The sequence below is a fragment of the Nicotiana attenuata genome, unplaced genomic scaffold (genome assembly GCF_001879085.1).
Source record: "Nicotiana attenuata strain UT unplaced genomic scaffold, NIATTr2, whole genome shotgun sequence".
Lineage (NCBI taxonomy): Eukaryota > Viridiplantae > Streptophyta > Magnoliopsida > Solanales > Solanaceae > Nicotiana > Nicotiana attenuata.
The window spans coordinates 141995-165597 of NW_017670877.1; positions in this window are offsets into that span (position 1 = coordinate 141995).

Below are 23603 nucleotides of genomic sequence, written 5' to 3' on the forward strand. Positions count from 1 at the left end.
TGTTGGGTTAATTTTGGAGTCATAGACACTCTTTCTCAAGAAGAGTCAAGAACCACTAAGCTAGACTTAGTGTTTCCAACCACCAAATCCTAGTTAAATCATAAAATTAACCCAAATAGCAAACACCCAACATCATTCAAGCATTAAACAATCACACCCATTAATTACCCACACTAGGGTTGAGCCACAACCCTAGCTAATGGGTTTAGCTGGACATAATAGCAACATAAATTGAAGAAGTAGTAGATAAAATAAACATATTAATTAACTAGAATGTTAATCTACAAGAATCCACGATAAAACAAGATGAAAATACCCAAAATAGGCTAAACCTTGAGTCTCACGAGTGCAGCTGCTATCTGATATCTAATGCTTAACCTAAAAATGGCAAATATTCTATTTATACTAGGCTAAGAAAAACCAGACAAAAATACCCCTGCGGGGTTCGTGCGGTCCGCACGAAGTTGGCACGCAGCCGCACTGGGTTGCTTTACTTCTGAGACTTGCCTTCTGAAGATGTTGATGCGGACCGCACAATGATGGAGTGCGGCCGCATGATGACTGGCGCGGACCGCGTAAACTTGTAGTGCGGTCGCATGAGTGGCTTGTGATGGTCTCTGGACTTTTGTGGTGCAGACCGCGTGATCCTGTAGCGCGGCCGCATTGGCTGGGCGCGGACCGCGTGAACTTGTAGTGCGGCCGCGCCGCTTGCGATTGAGAATGCCAACTCTCTAAACTCCTATGGTGCGGCCGCATGACATGATGGTGCGGTCCGCACCAAGTTTTGAATATCCTTGCTTCCATGATCTTTGACACTTGAGCAGGTTTCACTCCGTTTCGAGCCGATTTTTGACTTTTGTCATCTTGTTGCTCAAACCTGCAATCAAGCGCAACTTATAAGCATTCTGGGTCTATTTTATGGCAAATCATACATAAAGCATAGGCAAGTATGGGCATAAAACGTGTTAAAATCACAATTATCAACTCCCCCAAACTTAAACCTTTGCTTGTCCTCAAGCAAGTAAAACAAGACCCACCCCTCAAAGGGAAACATCCAAGTAATTTCAGCTTATCCTAACGTAACCTCATCACGCATCAATTGGGACTAACAATTGCCCTCAATACGAATGCATCATTTACACATTTTAAGCTTTTTAAGAACTATGGATCAAATGTGACACAAGAGCATCAAGGGTTGACTCATTTCATCAAGGAGCTTTTCTCAAATACCTTGGTCATTGTGGAACCCAAACTCACACATCCTCAACTCTCCCTAAGCGAACCCCACGTTTTAGAGTAGTGACAGACAAACCGAGGTTGATGAATTTTTCACTCATCTCTCTCACAAAGAAGGTCATAAGTCCGGCTCTAGGTACCATATGCTTGCCCCTTGTGTAAGTATCCACTAATGTAGGTTCCGTTCAACTCAATATCATATAGGGCTTTTGTGGAGTCATTGTAAAGGGTTTTGGATAAGGGTAGGATACGTTTTGTTCAAGTGGGTTCAATCTTCCCTCAAGCACTTCTTTTGATTCATTTTGGCACATTTTCTTGACTCATTTGAGTATTCACTTCTTTTTCGAGGGGTTAGAGAGACACACTGTCGCTCTTTTTTATACAATTCAACACATTTCTCCTTTTTCCACTTTTTCACAGCCTTATTCACTTTTGTTTTCTTTGAATCCCCTTTTTGACCTTATTCAATTTGGTCTTTTTCTTTGTCTTGTCTTTTCTTCCTTTTTCATTGCTTTCCTTTTCTTTTGCTTTTTTTGCACCTTTTACCACATTGTTTCCTTTCTTGTCTCCCTCCCTAAACTTAGATAACTGCCATCTACTCGAGGGAAGATTTAGGTGCCAAGAGAGGGTATCATTAAGAACGGGTATAGGCTTGTAGCTTTTGTTCTTGAAAGAAGAAGGTTTAAGGCTTAAAGGGGTTAGCTAGGGATCATTTCATTGGTAGGTCATGGAATTGTTCAATCTTAGTACTTCGGGTCAAAGAGAGCCTATACTCACTTCTCAAGCCAAATTTCACCTAGGATTTCGCCTCAACAAACACTCGGGGCAAGTTCTAGACCATCGGCTCGGGACTTAGACTCACAATTCGCATTCTCACCACACACACTCAATGATTGCCAAAGACATCGAGTCGAGGGCCCACAACAACCTTAGTTATGATTCAAGCGCACAATGGCTCCACACGACTATATGATGATTGTTTGGTCAACACAAGAGTCTCAAGGCCACCATTTTTCACCATCCTAAACATAACAGTATGTCTTTGACCATGGGATCAAGGGCAAATGTGTTAGGTCCAAGTGAAGTTTGCCTGAGGTTCTCTTAACTACGAAATATTGAAAATCAAAAGAAGAAAAATAAAAAACGGACTCAAACCCTTAAGAAGGTTGTCACGCCATCTATCATTGGGAAGAGCCACACGGTTCGCACAACGTTGGAAAGAACCATGGCATTAAGAAAACCAAGGGCTTATTGAAAACAATAAAACCGAAACAAAAGGCTACGAGCCTCACTACTAGGCTAAAAACGAAAAATTTGAACGAAAATAGAAAAAACAAATGAATATGTACAATGGGGAGTAGAATATACAACGGGGATGAATATATACATAAGAGTCTATAAGTAGCCAAACTTAAAAGGTATATACAGGCCAACTATTAAATCCAAAACATAGACTAAAAATCAAATAAATATATACAGTCATCCAATTGTATCAGAAATCAAAACAGTAGGGCGCACCCCCACGAATAAAAGCTGGCATTGTCCCCAATGCCAAATACCAAAATAAGCACAAAAAAAGAGAGATAAAGGATATAGAATGGCTCCTCAAGCATGGTCCACATGCATGGGGTCTCCTGTCGTCCCCTGATCCTCTGTAGTAGCCGGGACCTCAGACTGGTCTCCGACCTGCTGCTCTGAAGCTGGTGTAGGATCCTGCTGCTGGACCGGTGGATCCTCTGGCCCCTCACCGGAGGGAGTGCCCTGAATCTCAGCCAACTCAACCACGACTCCCTCAGTGTTGGGCAACTTCCTCTTCTTCCTCATAGGCTTGGGTGCCTGCTCCTGCTGTGGCTCAGGTACTGGGACTGCTGCTGGAGGGGCTGGGTCCCAGAATAACAAGTCTAACGGCATCTTATCCGCCATTAGCTTGTCCACATCTGCTCTTAGTACCTTTACCGACTCCTTCGATGCCCTGGACTTCCTCATTTTCTTGTGCTCCCGAGCCAATTTCTCCAAGGCTGTGCTGTGTGCCCCAACTGCCTTAGTCAAGGCAGTCTAAGTCTCAAGTATCTTCTTCTGAATGGCCAGGAGCATCTGCAGTGTTTCCTCAATAGACGGAGGAACCTGGACAGTGGCCGGGGTAGACTGGGCCTCAACTGAAGTGGCTAATGTGGACAACTTGGATGTCGCTATGGACATCCAGTTGTTCAAACTGGCCAATGTCATGGCTAGCTGCTGGGCTGTCAATGGGTTGGTCCGGGAAACAGGAACTGTAGGGCCAGCTGAAGAACTAGGGCCTGAAGAAGAGGAGGGCCTATCAACTGGGACAGACACAACTGGAACGGAGGGAAGCTCTGTAGAAGGCTCGACCTCAACCGGCTCCTCAGACTGGCCGGTCGGGGCAGAGGTGGATGACTTGCTTTTCTTGTCCCCCTTTGGGTTGTCTGGACCCTGAATACTGAACCAGGAGAAAGAGGCCATTGGGCGCACTGTCACATCATAATGCATTTTCTTCACCTTCAAGTCCCTAAAATACAGTGTCAGAGTGTTTGGGAAAGGGTAGTTCCATGTACTGTCAATCCCCATAGCAGTAATCGCCCTGTACATTAGCCATAATGGAAGCAATGAGCACAGCCCGGGGGAGAGGGACGGTCTGGTCATGTGAAGTGGGATCCAACCTATTGCAAACAAAGGTGAGCCACCCTCTAGCCTCGAAGTTCATGTTCTTCCGTAAGATTTTTACCCCTGCCTGTACCCAATCCGGAACAACACCCGGATGTGCCAAGAACTCGGCCAACCATGGGCGAACCTCCTCCTTCATTGCCAACTTCTCCAAGTATTGGGTCTCGTCTTCATCCTTGAAACCCAAATAATCATTAAATGCTTTGCCCGAAAATACAACATTCTTGTTCCTCACTTTGGTCACAGTGGAGTCCTTTTTGGTGTAGGCTACGTTGGTGTAGAACTCCTTGACCATGTGTTCATTTGCATTTATCAACCCGTCACTGAAGTGGTCCCATCCGCTTCTAGGTTGAAATTGTTCATGAACTCTGGGTAGAAGTGGCAATAAGTCCTTGGTTATGATGCACCTCTCGTGGATGAGATATCTTTTGGACCACATTTCCCGGAATTTGTGGAAGGCCACTTGACTAACAAAGCGGTCTTCCCACACTTCTACTTTTCTTGTTTGTTCCACACAACCAACCTCGGGTACCTCACTAACTGGGACCTCATCATCACTGTCAGCACTATCCCCAGATTCTGAAGCTGTGGGAAAAGTGGAGTACTTGCCGCTGCCCACTGCTGAGCCATCAAACGACTTAGATTGTATAGCTTGTGGATCTTGGGCTAGGACTGAGGGGACTTGCCCCGAATCAGCTGATAGTTCCCGAGAGGGAAGGTACTCACTCCCCGATTGCTCCTCGTATGTCACTATTTGCATTCTTGTCTTTAGTTTTGGTTGGGGAATGAGTTTCTTTAGCTTAGCTTTCCCTCCCCGGGAGGGTTCACCTCGACCGGGTTGTTTGGCACCACGTCCTCTTTGTTTCACCATTTTCTGCACACAAATGATTCTAACAATGTTAGTATAGGCAAGTGCAGTGTATTTTCATATGCATAATAAGACAGGATAGCAAGAAGCAATGTTGTAGTCAGTAAAGCAGACTAGAGTAGTGCGGACCGCGCCAACAGGGCATGCGGCCGCACAAATATGTGACGCGGCCGCACGGGACCAGCGCGGACCGCACCAACAATTCATGCGGCCACACTGGGCAACTACTCCAATTTGGGACCTCTCTGAACATCGCTGACGCGAGCTGTGCGAATATGGCATGCGGCCGCGCGGGGCATGGCGCAGACCGCACAAACATGGCATGCGGCCGTGCTGGGCTTTTAATACCAGGACAACTAGGTTTCAATAAAAATTGCTCAAATCTTTCATGTTTTGGCCTCCTACTTTTTCCCTACTCGTTTATAACATGCCCATAATTTCAAAGAACAACAAGAACAACATAAAACTATCCTAATCATGAACGATGAAGAACAAAAGAAAAATGAAGAAGTTATTACTAAGGAAACATGTATAAAGTGTAAAGTAATACTAATTAACACTAATGTGAGAGATATGTTACCAGGAAAATGAAGAAATGCTCTTGATGTTAATGCAAAAGAGAGGCTCAGGACGAATAGTGGAAATTAGGGTTCAGAGATCGATTTGGTGAAAAGTTCTCAATGAGGCCCTAGAGGTCTATTTATAGAAAAAGACAGCGGGGCCCCGACTTACCCTCCAGTGCGGCTGCGTGAACAAGACCGCGGACCGCACTGGACTTACCTCATACTACTTTGCTTAAAACTTCTGATGCGGGCGCACCAATGTGGACGCGGACGCGTGGTACAACACGGACCGCATAATTATGGGATGCGGCCGCGCGAACACATTTCAGAGACTCATAACTTCTGACCTTTACCAGTGCGGACTGCACAAGCAAGGGTGCGGCCGCACTAACCAACTTCAGAGACTTGGAAATATTTGCTTTGGCCGGTGCGGACCGCACAAGCAAGGGTGCGGCCGCACTAACCAACTTCAGAGACTGTTTACTTTTTGTACAGTTGTTTTGCATTGATTCACCACAATTCCTGCAACATCTCACAAACCATTAGCTCCAAAAATCCTAATCTACAACAGAAATCAAAAAGAAAGAAAAAGACATGGGTTGCCTCCCAAGAAGCGCTTGATTTAACGTTGCGGCACGACGCATGTTACCATCATACCACGTCAAATGAATGAGTGCCACCACATGGATGTCATCAATCTTTCCCAAGTAGTGCTTGACACGGTGCCCATTGACTCGGAAAACCTCACCATTTTCTTTTTGAGATCAAGAGCACCAAAGGGAGTCACAAATACCACTTCAAAAGGGCCACTCCACTTAGATTTGAGTTTGCCCGGAAATAACCTCAACCGGGAGTTGAAAAGAAGAACCATATCACCAACCTTGAATTCTTTTCCCCGAGCATATTTGTCGTGAAGGTACTTCATCTTGTCCTTGTTCAAAGACGAGCTGGAGTAGGCATGAAATCTAAACTCATCAAGCTCATTCAATTGCTCCACTCGGAGATTGGCTGCAACATCCCATTCCAAGTTCAACTTCCTCAATGCCCACATAGCCTTGTGCTCAAGTTCCACCGAAAGATGGCAAGCTTTACCAAGCATCAACCGATACGGAGACATACCAATTGGAGTCTTGTAAGCCGTCCGATAAGCCCAAAGAGCATCATCCAATTTCTTCGACCAATCAGTCCTATTAGCATTCACCATTTGGGACAAAATACTCTTTATCTCCCGATTTGAGACTTCCACTTGTCCACTAGCTTGTGGATGATAGGGGGTGGTCACTTTATGATTAACTCCATACTTAGCAAGCAATGAGTCGAAAGCCTTGTTGCAAAAATAGGACCCCCATCACTAATAATGGCCCGAGGAGTACCAAACCTCGTAAAGATACTCTTTTTCAAAAATGCTACAACACTTCGGGCTTCATTGTTGGGTAGAGCCACGACTTCCACCCATTTTGAAACATAGTCCACCGCTATGAGAATGTAAGTATTACCACAGGAGCTCATGAACGGACCCATGGAATCGATGCCCCAAACATCAAAAATATCCACCTCACGAATTGTATTGAGGGGCATCTCATCCTTCTTGGAAATACCGCCGGCTCTTTGACATGCATCACATCTCTTCACCAATTCACTAGCATCCTTGAACAGCGTGGGCCAATAGAAGCCGCAACTCAAAACTTTTGAGGCTATCCTCAGCCCCCCGTGATGGCCACCATAGGGAGAAGAGTGACAAGCCTCCAATATGCTCATTTGTTCACTTTCCGGTACACATCTTCTTATCACTCCATCCGTGCAAATTCTAAACAAATACGGATCATCTCATAGAAATCCAAACTATCCCGCTTGAGTTTCTTCCTTTAGTTGGAAGAGATCTCACCCAGGACGTTATCAGTCACAATGAAGTTGGCGATGCGCGCGAACCATGGCGTTTCACACCTAGAAACGGAAAGAAGCTGCTCGTCAGAGAACCTATCATTAATCTCAATACCATCACTTGGTCTCCCATCTTCTTCTAATCGGGACAAATGGTCTGCCACTTGATTCTGGCTTCACTTTCTATCCACAATCTCTAAATCAAATTCCTGAAGGAGTAGCACCCATCTCATCAATCTTGCTTTCGAATCCTTCTTAGCCATCAAATACCGGAGGGCTGCATGGTCCGTGTGTATGATCACCTTTGCTCCCATAAGGTAAGGTCGAAATTTCTCCATCACGAACACAATAGCCAATAGCTCCTTTTTTGTCACTGTGTAGTTTCTCTGGGCCTCATTCATAGACTTGCTAGCATAATACACAGGATGGAACATTTTGTTGATCCTTTGGCCTAGCACCGCCCCAACCGCTACATCACTCGCATCGCATATAAGTTCAAAAGGCAAATCCAAATTAGGTGCGGTGATTATAGGAGTTGTTGTCAACTTGTGTTTCAATAGATCAAAATACTCCATGAACTTCTCATCAAAAATAAACTTGACATCCTTCTCTAACAACTTGCAAAGTGGGTTCACAATTTTTTAAAAATCTTTATGAATCGCCGGTAGAACCCGGCATGACCAAGAAAACTCCTCACCCCTTTGACAGAAGTAGGGGGAGGGAGCCTTGAGATAGCCTCTATTTTTGCCTTATCAACTTCAATTCCTTGCCTTGAAATTTTGTGACCCAATACAATTCCCTCTTGCACCATAAAGTGACATTTCTCCCAGTTGAGCGCAAGGTTGGTTTCTTCACATCTTGCCAAAACCGTATCCAAGTTCACCAAAAATTCTTCAAATGAATCTCCCACTCCAAGATATCCTCCACCATGTCGGTGAAAATTGCCATCATACATCTTTGGAAGGTCGCTGGGGAATTACATAGTTCGAATGGCATTCTCGAGAAAGTGAATGTGTCATAAGGACATGTAAAGGTTGTCTTCTCCTGATCCTCCAGGGCAATGAGAATTTGATTATACCCCGAGTAGCCATCTAGAAAACAATAAAAGGCCCGGCGCGCAAGACGATCAAGCATTTGGTCCAAGAATGGTAGTGGGAAATGATCTTTTCTTGTCACCTTGTTCAGCTTTCTGTAGTCCATACACACTCTCCAACCCATAACTGTCCGAGTAGGAATCAACTCATTGTTGGCATTGGTCACTACCGTCATTCCACCCTTCTTTGGCACACATTGGACTGGAGAGGTCCATGAACTGTCCGAGATCGGGTAAACGACACCGGCGTCAAGCCACTTGATAACCTCTTTCTTTACTACTTCTTGCATCACCTCGCTGAGTCTCCTTTGATGTTCAAGAGATGGACGTGCATCCTCCTCCAAGATAATCTTATGCATGCAAAATGCGGGGCTTATTCCCCTGATGTCCGCCAAAGTCCATCCTATTGCCCTTTTTCGCTTTTGAAGCACCTCCACAGTGGCCTCAACCTGCAAGTTAGTAAGGCAAGAAGAAAGAATAACTGGAAGAGTAGAATTAGAGCCCAAGAATTCATACCTAAGGTGTGGAGGAAGTGGTTTCAACTCCAACACCGGTGGCTCCTCAATTGATGGCTTGGTTGGCGGAGTTTTGCGATTTTCAAGATCCAAAGATAGTTTCCTAGGCTCATATGAATATGAACCGATTCCATGCAATGCATTCACGCACTCCACTCTACCGGCATCATCATTGGCATCCATGTTAAGAAGCACGGCTTCAAGAGGATCTTCAACATTAATCAAAGCACTTGTGTCATCCACTATCACCGCCGTGACAACGTCCACAAATGAACACACCTCCGTACTATTGGGTTGCCTCATGGACTTGCATACATGAAATACCACCTTCTCATCACCCACATGGAATGTTAACTCCCCTGCTTCCACATCAACCAATTCCTTCCCCGTAGCTAGGAAAGGTCTTCCAAGAATAATAGGCACTTCGAAATCCACTTCGCAATCCAATATGACAAAGTCGGCCGGCAATATAAATTTGTCCACCCGGACAAGCACATCGTCGATTATACCTAAAGGCCTCTTCATCGACCGGTCCGCCATTTGAAGTCTCATTAAGGTTGGCCTAGGTTGCCCAATTCCCAAAGTCTTAAAGACTGAGTACGGCATCAGATTAATGCTAGCCCCCAAGTCACATAAGGCCTTAGCAAAGTCGGCACTTCCGATAGTGCAAGGAATAGTGAAAGCTCCAGGGTCTTCTAGTTCCGGGGCGATAGAATGCACAATCGCACTAACTTGGTGCGTCATCTTTATTGTTTCACACTCCATAGAACGCTTCTTGGTGACTAAATCCTTCATAAATTTTGCGTACCCAGGCATTTGTTCAAGTGCCTCCACTAAAGGAACATTGATTGTGAGGCTCTTCATCATGTCTATGAATTTCTTGAACTGATTGTCGTTCTTTTGCTTTGCTAACCGCTGAGGATATGGTGGAGGTGGTCTAGGCAAGGGTGCCTTGGCCTTGGTCACCGCCGGCTCGGGTATATCAATAATGTGTTCCCTAGACGGGTTCACGGTATCTTGAGTCTCTACCCCGGCCTCATCATCAATATCAATCCGCACATCATTTGTCACTATTGGTTCAACCACATTGTCAACATTCAAAGGTGCATCATCATCATGCAACTCAATTTCATCATTCTCAACTGAGGCATGCATATCACCGCCTCTTCCACTCCTAGTTGTAACCGGCATCACATGATTGTTACCCCCCTTTGGGTTCACTACCGTATCACTTGGTAGCGCACCTTCTGGTCGGGTATTTAAAGCTTGAGAGATTTGTCCTATTTGCACCTCTAGGTTCCGGATAGACGTGTTATGCGAAGCCAATTGTGCGTCAGAATCTTGGTTCTTTTTCATCATCTGCTCGAACATCATCTATATCCGTCCCATATCACTTCCAGAAGAACTAGGCCCTTGTGACTGAAAGGGGGGTGGATTGTTTGGTTGTTGGAACATGGGGGGCCTTTGAAAGCCTTGCCCCCTACAACCATTATTCCACCCTCCTTGATTGCTATTGTTGTTGTTCCAACTGTTGTTGTTCCCGTTCCAATTGCCTTGGTTATTACCTTGATTAGCCCAATTGTTGTTCTGATTGTTATTGTTCCAATTGTTACCACCTTGTTGTTGATTATTGTCATTCCAATTGCCGCCTCCTTGTTGATTGCCCCAATTGCCTTGGGGGCGCCATTGTTGATTCCCTTGATTTCCTCTATTTCCTTGGTAGTTATTGACATATTGGCATTCCTCACTTTGATCATCAAAACACTCGTTCGAATAACCACCACCATCATTGTTGTTGTTAAACTGCTCACCATTACCTTGAGGTTGGTGTTGCCCTCTTTCCCTCCTTTTTAGCATAGAAACATTCTCCAATGCATTGACTTGGCGCGGGTTTTGTACTTGTTGCAATTGCGCCTTCGCCAACTGATTCATTGTTGTTGTAAGTTCGGCAATAGCTTGGCCATGATCACTCAACTCCTTGTGCAAATGGATGACCGTGGGGTCACCTTGGGGTACATTCGATCGGCTTTTCCATGCCGAAGAGGTGTCAGCCATTTCATCAAGTACGTCACATGCCTCTTGGTAAGAAAGTTTCATAAAGTTTCCACCGGCCAATTGGTTCACAATGCATTGATTCATGGTGTTGATGCCCCTATAGAAAGTCTGCTGGATCATCGCCTCAGTCATGTCGTTGTTAGGGCACTCCTTCACCATTGTTCTATATCGCTCCCAGATCTCATGCAATGGTTCCGTTGGGATTTGCTTGAAGGCTAGAATCTCGTCCCGAAGAGCCACCATATGACTTGGAGAAAAGAACTTGGCAATAAATTTGTTCGCCAATTCATCCCATGTGGTGATAGAATGATTTGGTAACCTTTCTAACCAGTCCAACGCTTTGCCCCGAAGAGAAAACGGGAAAAGCCTCAATCGCAACGCATCCTCTGACACGTTTGTTTGTTTGCTGCCCCAGCAAGTATCTACGAACCCCTTCAAGTGCTTGTATGCATTTTGGTCGGAGGCGCCCGTAAAATATCCCCTTTGCTCGAGCAAGGTCAACATGACATTTGTGATTTGAAAGTTCCCCGCCCGGATTCGGGGAGGACCGATGGCACTCGCGTACCCTTGATTAGGAAGAACTCTTGGGACCGCTCTTGGCGGTGGCGGAGGAGGGTCTGGAATAGGATTGTTGTCATTTGCATTAACATTGGCATTTCCATCTTCAACCTCCTCCCCCGCCAAGGCATTGCCAACAGGGTCATTTCCGTTTAGAGCCATGTGTACCTGATGGATGAACACAAATAAAGTTAGTAAAAAGAAGGAAAGAGAAGCAAAACACAAAACTAGCTACACAAATAGTAAACACCGTAAGCTCCCCGAAAACGGCACCAAAAAGTGATCGCAGCGGACTCAACCTTAGGAAGAGTGGGCGCTAATACTTTTACCCAATAGTTGTATCGGGGTCAATTTCCACAGGGACCTAGAAAGGGAGTTGGATATTTGCTTAGCCTAGAAATGCGTGTTTGCTTCTAATTGATCTTCTATCATTTTTGGGTTTTTACGATTATCAACTACAATTTAACAACTACTAATTATAACTAAATTATGCTAAGATATTAATTCTAGGTTGTATGCAAGATAGAGAAAGACACTAGGGTCGTGGCATTTACCTAGGTGGTCAACTAACGGGTAGAGATTCCTAATACAAGAATGATGATTATGGGGCTTGTGCTATAACCGTTGCACGATTGCACTCACTCTCACACCTCTCGGTTGAAAGAGTAATTTTGCCGAATTGACTCTCTCGAGACAAATTGGGTAGGCCAACAAGCCCAAGCAACATAGGGTTCAAGTTGGGTGATTACTCTCTCGAGGTTTAACCCGTTAATTGAGACTACCATTCTCATGGGTCCATCCCAATTCCTTGTTGGGTTAATTTTGGAGTGATAGACACTCTTTCTTAAGAAGAGTCAAGACCCACTAAGCTAGACTTAGTGTTTGCAACCACCAAATCCTAGTTAAATCATAAAATTAACCCAAATAGCAAACACCCAACATCATTCAAGCATTAAACAATCACACCCATTAATTACCCACACTAGGGTTGAGCCACAACCCTAGCTAATTGGTTTAGCTAGACATAATTAAAGAAGAAATTGAAGAAATAGAAGATGAAACAACCATATTAATTAATTGCTAATGTTAAACTACAATAATCTATGCTAAAACAAACTCAAAATGCCAAAAATAGGCTAAAACTTTGGTTCTCACGAGCGCAACTCAATATCTGATACAATCCTTCACCTAAAAATGGCAAATATTCTATTTATACTAGGCTAAGAAAAACCGGAATAAAATACCCCTGCGGGGTCCGTGCGGTCCGCACGAAGTTGGCACGCGGCCGTACTAGGTTGCTTGACTTCTAAGACTTGCCTTCTGAAGATGTTGATGTGGACCGCACAATGATGGACTGCGGCCGCATGATGACTGGCGCGGACCGCGTGAACTTGAAGTGCGGCCGCATGAGTGGCATGTGATGGTCTCTGGACTTTTGTGGTGCGGACCGCGTGATCCTGTAGCGCTGCCGCATTGGCTGGGCGCGGACCACGTGAGCTTATGGTGCGGCCGCGCCGCTTGCGATTGAGAATGCCAACTCTCTGAACTCGTATGGTGCGGCCGCATGACATGATGGTGCGGTTCGCACCAAGTTCTGAATATCCTTGCTTTCATGATTTTTGACACTTGAGCAAGTTTCACTCCGTTTCGAGCCGATTTTTTACTTTTGTCATCTTGTTGCTCAAACCTGCAATCAAGCGCAACTTATAAGCATTCTGGGTCTATTTTATGGCAAATCATACATAAAGCATAGGCAAGTATGGGCATAAAACGTGTTAAAATCACAGTTATCAAATAGGCGACCAAGAACTCCAAGATACTCCCGTATCTGCATCAGGTACAGGAATTGAGAAAGAGGTTCACAAAGACAGAATTCCGACATGTTCCCAGAATCCAGAATGAATTCGCCGATGCATTGGCTACCCTGTCACCCATGATACAACATCCCGATAAGAATTTCATTGATGCCATACCAGTGAAAATTCATAATCAGCCAGCTTACTGTGCCTATGTTGAAGAGGAAGCAGACGGAAAACCTTGGTTCCATGACATCAAGGAATATTTGGTGAAAGGAGAATACTCGGAGCTTGCCAATCATACCCAGAAGCGCACACTTCGGAGGTTGTCTAACAATTTCTTCCACAGCGGAGAAATCCTATATAGGAGGACTCCGGATTTGGGATTATTAAGGTGTGTCGACGCAAAAGACGCATCCAAGCTACTAGAGGAAATTCATGCTGGGACCTGCGGTCCACATATGAATTGTTTTGTTTTAGCAAAGAACGTACTCCGGGCTGGTTACTTTTGGATGACTATGGAGACAGATTGCATCCAGTACGTCCGTAAATGCTATCGCTGTCAGATTCATGCCGACAAGATATAAGTGCCGCCAAATGAGCTCAATGCAACAAGCTCACCCTTGCCATTTGTCGCCTAGGGAATGGATGTTATTGGTCCAATTTAGCCCACTGCTTCAAACGGACACAGGTTTATCCTAGTAGCCATCGATTATTTTACCAAGCGGGTCGAAGCAGCATCTTACAGAGCAGTAACTAAGAAAGTCGTGGGAGACTTCGTCCGCGACCGTATTGTTTGTCGATTCGGTATTCCAGAGTTGATCATCACTGATAATGGCTCCAATCTCAACAGTGACCTAATGAAAGGTATGTGCGTAACCTTCAGAATCAACCACAAGAATTCCACAACCTATAGGCCTCAAATGAATGGAGCTGTGGAAGCCGCCAACAAGAATATCAAGAAGATATTGAGAAAAATGATAGAAAAGCATAAACAGTGGCACGAGAAGTTAGCATTTGCTCTATTGGGGTATCGCACCACAGTCCGCACATCAACTAGGGAAACCCCTTATATGATGGTTTATGGTACAGAAGCCGTCATTCCTGCCGAAGTAGAAATTCCTTCCTTGAGGATCATACAGGAAGCTAAGCTTGACGACGCAGAATGGGTGAAAGCCGTTATGAACAACTAGCTCTCATAGACGGAAAAAGGATGAATGCAGTTTGCCATGGTCAACTCTATCAGAACAGAATGTCCAGAGCCTTCAACAAAAGGGTCAAGCCAAGACAGTTCACACCGGGACAGCTGATGTTAAAGAAAATTTTCCCACATCAAGATGAAGCCAAAGAGAAGTTCTCTCCCAACTGGCAAGGTCCGTACATGGTCCACCGGGGTCTGACAGGAGGAGCCCTCATACTTGCAGAAATGGACGGAGAAGTTTGGCCAAAGCCGATAAATTCAGATGCAGCCAAGCGCTACTATGTGTAATCTTTATGTTTTCCCTGCACGATGTAATTAAACTACGCCTGACCTGATTCCCGTTTAAGAGGGGATACGTAGGCAGCCTTATAGGTTCGGTCACAATTCAGTAAAATTTTCATTTCCCCTCGAAATTTGAAACTGGGGTAGAATTTTGAGGAGGACCCTCAAAATTCCGAAGTAATTTCAGCCAATTGCCGCACGAGTAGCAGTTAGAAGCGCTAACCCATTAAACTGGGGCAGAATTTTCCGTAGCAAGAAAGGTCGCAATGTCTCGAACCACGTCACAGTCGTAGCTTCATCTAAAAACTATTTTAATTATACATTTATGTTGTATTTTTTCAAAATCATGCATGTTTATTATTGAAACTGCTTCGTATAGCAACGCTACCCCAGTGGTACATACAGTATCACCAGATCAAAGTCGAACGAGTCAAGCAAAACCAGCGGGGGATACGAACTAACCTTCCCCTTTACAAAACTCATGATTTTTCTTTGGATGCAGGCAATAAGACTATGAAATCATACTATACACTCACAGGGCGAATCTTGTTCAAGAACACGATTCTCCGTACCATTGCACTTACCAATATTTGCTATCGGCACGCACCCGTAATGTTCCGTATGTCGCAATGCTCCTAGTAATCACCACGTCGTAACCTGCTACTTGCTAAGAAAACTCTACTGTCATTTGCTATCTTATTTCTTGCATAAGGATACCATTCTACCTTCCGAACTAAACGTTGTCTCTATCCGCATTTCTGCATTGCATAAGGCTACCATTCTGCCTTCCATCTTGCATAAGGCTACTATTCTACCTTCCGAGGTTGAGCTCTACCTCTATCTGTATCTGTATGGCTGAAAGATTGCCACATCTGCATCGCTGAAAGATCGCCCCATCTACATGGCTGAAAGGTCGCCTCATATGGCATCCGCATGGCTGAAAGATCGCCTCCTACTGCATCTGCATGGCCGAAAGATCGCCTCATACTGCATCTGCATGGCTGAAAGATTGCCTTATACTGCATCTGCATGGCTGAAAGATCCCCTCATACTGCCTCTGCATGGCTGAAAGATCGCCTCATACTGCATCTGCATGGCTGAAAGATCGCCTCATACTACATCTGTATGGTTGAAAGATCGCCACATACTGCTTCTGGATGGCTGAAAGATTGCCTCATACCGCATCTGCATGTTTGAAAGATCGCCTCATACTGCATCCGCATGGCTGAAAGATCGCCTAATATTGCATCCGCATGGCTGAATGATCCCCTCATACTGCATCTGCATGGCTGAAAGATCGCCACACACTGCATCTGCATGGCTGAAAGATCGCCTCATACCGCATCTGCATGGCTGAAAGGTCGCCTCATACTGCAGCTGCATGGCTGAAAGGTCGCCTCATACTGCATCTGCACGGCTGAAAGATCGCCTCATGCTACTGCATCCTTCATGGGCTGAAATACCGCCAACTTGTCCAAAGGCGTCATCATTCGGAGGCACCATCCTCATAGCCTGAGAACACAATGTCATGGCCTGAGGATCCCTTTCAATCTTTCGCATATCATTATTCAAAGGCATCATGGTTCGGAGGCATCATTTTCATAGCCCGAGAGCATCATTTCATAGCCTGCGAATCCTTTATTACACACTTCATGGCCCAGGACGTCATGGTCTAAGGACGTCATCATAACCGTCCAAAGACAGCATTCATGGTCCAGCGGGAACTTGCATCATGTTTATATTATGCACAATATTCACTTGTATTGTTTCTATTTGCAGGTCAAGCCGGCATGCAACAGCTGTCCCGGCAGGAGCCCGCTCCAGTTCCCGCAGCCATATCAAACCTAACCATTCCCGTAAACCGTCCACTCACACTCGACCAACTTAAAATATTGCGTCTGTTCTTTGGAAAATACCCCTCGGCATACTCCGCCGACGGATCCTGAACTACATATGTCCTGATTCCTGTAAAACCAGGGATATGTAGGCAGCTCAGAAGCCAGGGTACGTCGTGAACCACTCTCCAAAACCATTTCGCTCGGTTAAAATTGGCCATCATATCTTTACCCGAAAACTCTTTCATCATTCTCGGGTAAAGAGGGCAGCTGTTGACACGCAATTTTTCCTTATATATTTTTAATATGAAAAATAGCTTCAAAATGATATATATATATATATATATATATATATATATATATATATATATATATATTGCAAGTGCTTCATTTCTTTTCCTTAATTCTAAAAGATTTTTAAATCTATTCATTCTCTTATTTTTATCCATAAAATTCAGTAATTGTTTTCAAAATTGTCATTTTTTTTTGTGATTCCCTTATTGCACTTTTATATCTATACCAAATATAGCCAAGGGAATTTGTTGCATATTCTTACAAATTTATTTAGTATTTTTAAAGCTAAATTGCATATAATTGCAATATTAGCCTCTTTTAAGATTTAATTGCATTTATGTTCACAAAATTAGGTCTGTTATTCTTACATAATTAATTATGTATTATAAATTATTTTAGTACCTTTAATTTATTTACAGAAATTATTTTATTATTTTTTATAAATCAAATAGGAAAAATTGGCTATTTAAATGTTAGCCCCATTTTATTTCAATTATAGCCTGATTTTAAACCCCAATTGAACCCAATTTGAAGCCCAATTACTCCGACCCAATTGTAATCTGAACAAACCCAAACCCTATTCTATTAAACCGCCCCACATACCTGTTCAATCCAGGCCGTTGATCAAAATGATCAACGACCATCAGACCCCCTTACCTTAATTAATCCCAAACGACCCCCTAAACCCTATCATTCCTCCGAACACGCCGCCTCTGAATCCCCCTCCTCTCTCAAATCCTCTCTACACCACCCTCAAACCCTAGCCGTCGCCACCCTAATCCACCCTAATCCATGGCCTTCCAAGGTCATCGGAGACCTGTATAAGCTTCCCATGGCTTCTACGTGTTCGTGTCTGTGGTGTCATGACCAGATCATGAAGGGGCTTGGTCCAGACTTTGCGCCAGCCATGGCCATCCGAGTCAGGCCTTTGACTCTCCTGTTTAGATTAATGGCTTTCAAGGCCTTTCTCGTCACTTGGGGTTCATCTGAAACCCTAACCTCTAAGGTTCTTTCGATTTCTTTCAGATCTGCTTCAGATCTATGTTTGCTTTGAACTTCTAAGCATTTTTCTCGAAGTTTCTTTTAAAACTCTGCTTCCAAAACTCTTTATCTTTTCCGATTAGAGTTTTCTTGTTAAGTTATTTCAAAACTTTCTCTGATTTTTGACATGTTTTGTTATGTTTGCTCGTATTGTTCTCTTCTCTGAGTTTGCATGATAAAAACCCTAATTTCTTATGAGGTTTCTGAGTTCATTTGTTAGTATTTGTTTGATTTACTTGTTTATCATCTCTAGACTCGATTGTTGTTGAAAACCCTAATTTTTGGGTTAATTCGAGTTCTTGAGACTATTTGTTTGTTTCATTTACTTGTTTATCATCTCTATATTGGATTGGTGTTGAAAAACCCTAATTTCTTTCGGGTTCAGTCGAGTCTCTAAGTATTTGTGTAATCTGTTTACTCATCATCTTTATACTCGATTGGTTTCAAAACCCTAATTTTTTCGGGGTCTATTCGAGTTTCTAAAACTGCTTGTGCAATTCATCTGTTTGAAGTTGCTCGACTTGATCTGAAATTCCTTTGTTTCACCATCTCTTTCTTTATGTGATTATGGGTTCTTACTATCTTCGAAACTCGAATATGCCTTTAGAAGGATTTTTCACTTGATCTTTTACATGCTTCTGATACTCAATCTTTTTCTCTACTACTAAGTCATCGAAGCTTGCCTATGTGAATATCAAGCTTTGAATGTTTGCTGTCTACTATCTTTGTGCTATTATCGCATGTTGTTTCCTTTTGCCAATAGCTAGGCCTCGCATGTCTAGTGTTTGTGCACTCTATTTATATGCTAAGTTTCCCTGTTTGATTGATCTTCAATTTTGTGACTGATTCCAAACTTTTCTTTTGTGAAAATCTGATTTCACTCGACTGCTAAGGTTAATTGATTTCTTTCCTTGTATTGCCTTACTGAATCCTTTCAAAAACAAGTATATTCATGTACTTAGATGTAATCACTTACTCGATGGTTTTACTACTTATTATGGCAATAATTTGTCTGCCTATAAATTGATTTCTTTCCTTATTTTGAATCCGTCACTGCCCGTTAAGAAAGTGATCCCTTAATTAAAGGCAATCATGTGTGTAATTGATTCTGAATAGTGATTGTTTCCATGTTTGTGGCTCATTACTTCTCTTTCACTCGTTTTCATAAAGCTATAAATACCCTGTACTTCTCTTCTTTCAAAAAGACGAACAATTTTAAGTTCAGAACACACACTTACACTTAAAAACTCTCTCTTGCTTTACTGCTACTTGTGCTACTGTCTATTTGGCTGGCTGAAAGCCAAGGCTAGATTTGGAGTCCTGCTTACCTTTCTTTACTGCACTTTGCTTCTCTAAATGGTATGTGCTAACTAATTTTTCAGCATCAACAACAACATGTTTCTTTCATTCTATTTTGTCTCCTATTTGTATTTAACTAAGTTCCATTATTAAGCATGCTGTATCTGCCTTTTCTGTTTTGAATTAATGTTTTTGTTACTTACTTATCATGGTTTGTGAACCTTAATTCCCCATCCCCAATGTGTTTGGTATTTGTGGTTGATTTGGGGCATGGCAGCATTGAACATTGTTGTGCATGACCCAAACTTGATCCCCCGGTATCATAACCTCCATGTTTTCTCTAGTTGTTGTGTGTTCTAGTTGGCTTATAGGCATGACAGCATCTTCTATTGCCGTGCATGCCCAGAGCTGACCGTTGCCTAAGTACATATGCTCTTTGCAATGAATTCCCAACCCCTGACCCCCTTTGTATGAAGTTATCAACTCTGTATTTTACTAATTACTGTTATCTTACCACCTTTTACCCCTTTCCTTGCCCCCTCAGTTTTAAAACTCTATTACTGCACTTCCACTATCTTCTTAGACTTATGTTCTGCCCCTCTTGTGTGAGCCTTGCCTTGGGACCCATGAGCTCCCGCTGACCTTCGACACATAAGGGCTGGCCCTTCCACTCTGCACTCATCTCTATCTGGTTCTATCAACCTGGGTGTAAGCACTGCCCGGGGTTCCTTTAGACCTTTAGGGAACTCTGACACACTCAGGTACGAGAAAGGCTTTGAAACAAGTGGTATTTGAGGCGTTTTTTCCATAACTCAGAGAGGAAGTCAGAATCAGGCTTCTTGTGGTTGTACTTTTCCCATTTTATGTATTTTCTGGATGTAATTTAGCAACGGGTCTGTAATAACTTGTAACAAACATTTGGGGCTGGCTAGTGGAAAAGGGATGGGTAATTATGCATGCTCAAGGGTAGAAAACATGCCTATAGGACTGTTTTACATCCTGCGTGTTCAATTCTGCATTTTAGATACCATGCCTATAGGGTTTCATTTAAATTTATGCATGTTCAACTTCACACCTAGATAACCTGCCTATAGGACTTTATTTTAAATTCTGCACGCTTGTTACCACTTAGTCATCATGCTTTAGGACCTAAGCGGCTACAAATGAGTATCATGGTTATAAGGTTAAGATCAGTACAATATATAGAGATCATGCCTATAGGAATTCCAAGTGAAAACCTATCTGTTTCCATTTCTCGTTCAACTAGATATCATGTCTATAGGAATTAAAAACAACAACACTAGATATCATGTCTATCGGAATTAAAACCAGCAACACTAGATATCATGTCTATAGGAATTAAAACCAGAAATAATGGATGCCATCATCTGCAGAAACCGAGGCTAGTCTAATTTAAAATCAGTCTATTCTGAACCAGTTTTAAATAATTTAATCCTCTATTTAACACAGCTTAGCAAGCATGCCTATAGGATTTCAAGCCGCTCATTTTTTAAGTTTTTTACTGCTTTGCCACATTCTGAATCAGTAATAGATACCATGCTCATAGGATTCTTCCCCAAACACTTAGGAAAACCTTAGGTAATAACAATAAATAAAACTGAGCCCGTTTCTGATAATTAATAATTGCTACAACTAGTAAGCAGGCCTGATTCGGACTTCTTATCTGAGTTATGTAATAAATTGGTCTGCCTCAACAACTTAAACCCCCTTTTGCCTTAATATTTTCAGACCCTACTTGTTGTTTGAGTCATGCTATTTGAGTGCCTTGTTTGAGGAGGTATATGTGAGCCTTCAGTGTTTATGTGATTTCCCTGTTATTGTGTTGTCCTATTTGTTTTGTATATCGCCTTCAGATTTTTCACCTTTGAAACCCCAAGTCAGCCTAATACCCCTCCCTTTAGGAATAGTAGTCCTAGATGCCTTCGAGACTGATAGGAATGGGATGGGTAATAGCATACAATAGTGGTCGAGACCAATCCGCGCTTTAGTGCCTTAACGCGGTGGGAAGGGTAGATATGGATATGATGACCGTGCGCTAATACCACGTGTAGCCCCTCTTTGAGGAGTGATTACCGGGTATTGCATTGATGTGATCCATATTGTGAATAAACCTAGGACCCCCTTCCCCTTTCTTTCTTTGTCTTTAAAATATTATGACTTCTTTTCAAAATCAGCCTTTTAATAATTGCTCTTTCAAACTTTGTTTACTCCCAAGCATTTGTGTATTAAAATCCCCTCTTATTTGAGCCTTATCTGTTAATTGTACCAAATTCACAAAGAATTGTCTGGCGGGCAACCATACTAGTGGATCCTGAGGGGTGCCTAACACCTTCCCTTTAGGATAATTTCAAGCCCTTACCCTATCTCCGGTTATCAAAAACGTAGTTGTAATTGAACCTTGTAGGTGTCCTAATGCACCATAAATCATTAGGTGGTGACTCTTCAATGCAGAACCCAGTTCCCAAAAGGATCGAGTTGCCCCATATCCCAAAATGTCATAAACCCGATTCTACCGCCGCGAGGAGGGAGAAAAGGGAGCGCGACAAAAAGAACAGTAAATAGGGGGAAAGTTGAAGGGGACTTCAAGGTCTGCGGATGCCGACAGATCTACCTCGAGTCTCCAAATGCTAATCCAAGCTGAAACGCCTCACGGACAGCTGGGACTAGTACTAAAATCTGCACAAGAAGTGCAGAGTGTAGTATAAGTACAACCGATCCAATCTACACCGTAAGTGTCGAGCCTAACCTCGACGAGGTTGTGACGAGGCTATGACAGGACACCCACGTAAATGAACCTGTGCAGATAACAATAGTCGTACAACATAACAACAAATAAGGCTAAACATGTACTATTGGGAGGGGACATGCGAAGGGGTGAAAAAATATGGTAACTACAACAGGGAATGATAAGAAGAAATAGTCAATAAGTCTTCAACCGGTAAAATGAATAAACATAATGAATAAAACTACACGGCATCACTCTTCGTGCTTTTACTCTCAACCTCACCATAAAACAATAATAACGGCACGGCATCACCCTTCATGCCTTTACTCTCAACTTCATCATGAAACAAAAGATATGGCACGACATCACCCTTCGTGCATTAACTCTTAAATGCGGCACGGCATCACCCTGTGTGCATTAACTCTCAAATACGACACGACATCACGCTTCGTCCATAAGCACTTAAATACAGCACGGCATCATCCTTCATACATTAACACTCTTCCTTACCATATAACAAAAAACATATAACAATAGGAGATAGAATAAACAAGGACAAAACTTACGTCAACAATGGTTCCACAATACCAACTCAACTTCAGAAACAATATTCAATTATCATAGATAGCCCATAAATGCGGAAAGAACGATCAATTTAGTAATTTAATAGTCTAAGTATGGATATCATGATCAAAGAAAGCAATAACTTACAAGAAACAAGTCCCACCCGCATGCTTTAACCCAACAACAACGCATAAATACTGGTCACCTCACATATACGTTGTACTCTACATTTAAACAAGTAACAAATAGGCAAAAAATTTCGAATCCCTCAAGTCAAGGTTAACCACGACACTTACCTCGCTCCAAATATCAACTCAAAGCTCAACCACGGCTCTGCATTTCAAACAAGCCTCCGAACTAACCAAATCTTGCAAATTAATAACCAAACGTTTCAAAATAAGCCTTAGTAACTACCCACGAATGTAAAAGATTCAATCTAGGTCATTATTGAAAAAGTCAACAAAAGTTAACTCCCAGGCCCACTTGGTCGAAACTCGAAATTCAGACAAAAACCTGATTAGCCATTCACCCCCGAGGCCGGTTATATAATTTGCTTCGAAATCCGACCTCAATTTGTGGTCTAAATTCCAAATTTACAAAAATCCCTAATTCCACCCAACCCCCAATTTCTACCATTAAAATCCTAGGTTTTAGGTTGAAATCTTATTAAATATAATGAAAAGTGAAATAAAGTAGGTTAGAATCACTTACCGATGAATTGGGGAAGAAGAACTCTTGGGAAAATCGCCTCTAGGGTTTCTATGTTTGAAAATTTGAAAGAATGAGAGAAATCCCATCTAACTCATCTTTTGACCAGATGCAGATGTCGCAATTGCGATCCGGGTTTCGCAATTACGAACCCCGAAAAAACGAGAAACCGTTCGCAACTTTGAAGGTATCCCATCTCTGCTATCATCGCATTTGTGATGATTTGTTCGCAAATGCGAACCGTGGTCCTTCGCATTTGCAACCGAACGAAGAAATTGGGTTCTTCACAATTGCTAACACTGACATACAAGTGCGAGGTCAGAGACCTGCACCAGAACTTAAGCGCACCAACATTGTTTCTAAGTCCAAACTCACTTCGTGGCCTA